This window comes from Lipotes vexillifer, unplaced genomic scaffold (genome assembly GCF_000442215.2).
Source record: "Lipotes vexillifer unplaced genomic scaffold, Lipotes_vexillifer_v1.1 scaffold799, whole genome shotgun sequence".
Lineage (NCBI taxonomy): Eukaryota > Metazoa > Chordata > Mammalia > Artiodactyla > Lipotidae > Lipotes > Lipotes vexillifer.
The window spans coordinates 3,353,883-3,355,732 of NW_006787679.1; positions in this window are offsets into that span (position 1 = coordinate 3,353,883).

Here is a 1,850-nt window from a genome sequence, read left to right on the forward strand (position 1 = left end):
AAAAAAAAAAAAAAAAAAAAAAAAAAAAAAAAGAGGGAGGAAGAGAAAATCCATTTGCTAGTGAAAGTCCCAACTTTCATGATCTGTATGAATTGAGTCTTCTTTCTTTCTGTCTTTCTCTTTTCATATGTGGAACTCAAACATCCTTTTGTAGTTTCTCTGATGTTAAAGCTTCCTGGGGGGCACCAATGGCTTATAGTTTGATGCTCTTCATCATTAACCTTTTATGATCTGAGTGAATTCCTTCCTTGTGTATAACAAGGAGCCAGCAATTCCACCCATCACATTTTGTCTTATAATTGTCACCATAAATGTGATTTAAAAACTGATATTGAAAGCTCACAAGAGTTTCCTTATAAGGTGATTTTGTCTTGTTTAGTTGTGTCTTCCCATGTTAATCACTACAAATGTTAACTAAATACACTTGGGTTGTGGATTTATTTAGTATTCTGAATTAGTCAGTTAACAGAGTGAGAATAAGATTGAGACATTTAGATTTGCATATTATCCTTCTTTTGGAGTGCAGTGGATGGCAAAATGAAGGAGGCAAAATCAACAAGGGGAAATTTTTTTTAAAGGAACAAAATTTTATTTCACTGCACCAGTAAAACTGTATCAGCAGTTACTTATACAGCTGTGTTTCTAAAACACAAGTAAGACATTGCCATCCCCTTTCTTAAAGATCATAAAGTGAATTATCTAATTTATTTTCTACAATTTTATCTATATCATCTATATCTATATGAAAATAAATAGAGGAAATCACAATTTTTTTTTTTTTTTTTGCAGTATGCGGGTGTCTCACTGCTGTGGCTTCTCCCATTGCAGAGCACAGGCTCCGGGTGTGCAGACTCAGCGGCCATGGCTCATGGGCCCAGCCGTTCAGCAGCATGTGGGATCTTCCTGGACCGGGGCACGAACCCATGTCCCCTGAATCGGCAGGCAGACTGTCAACCACTGCGTCACCAGGGAAGCCCAAGGAAACCTCATTTTAAGTGGAGTCAGGAAGCCCTGAAAGGGGCAATTTCATGTACAGCCACTCATATCTCAACAGGAGGAAGGGAGAATTTTTTATTACCTAGAATCAGTCCATTAGATGAGTAGTCAAAACTACCCTGGACTCTTTGAATTTGAAAAGGGACAGCCCTTCTCAACTTATGTTTTCCGCTATAAAATCAAGCCCCTGTCTATTCTTCAGACATGCTAATCTAATTTGATACACCCATAAAAGTGCATAAGCTGCTTCATGATCTGCCAATATATATTTCTTTGATCAGTGACAAAAACTGGAAGGAGTTTTAAATTTTCTGCATAGCCAAGTAAATGAATGAAGGTGACATTAAACATATTTCATTCTTTCATGTGAGACTATTGATTCTAATGCACTGAATTACTGGATGGAAACCTGTTAATTTTTAAAAAATCCATAAGGGAAATTTTCATGAAAATATAGATTATAAAATTCACTGGGGAAAATATAACAGTAGCAGTGATAATACAAAAATCATCAGAGAGGTCAAGTTGGCAGAGTACCTGGAGTTTACCTCTCCATACAAGTACATTAAGAATGCATCTACAGGGCTTCCCTGGTGGTGCAGTGGTTGAGAGTCTGCCTGCTGATGCAGGGGACACGGGTTCATGCCCCGGTCCAGGAAGATCCCACATGCCACAGAGAGGCTGGGACCATGAACCATGGCCGCTGAGCCTGCGCGTCTGGAGCCTTTGCTCTGCAATTGGAGAGGCTACAACAGTGAGAGGCCCGCATACAACAACAACAACAACAAAAAAATAGAATGCATCTACATATGGAATAATTCACAGAGAACACCTGCTGAACACTAGCATAGGAC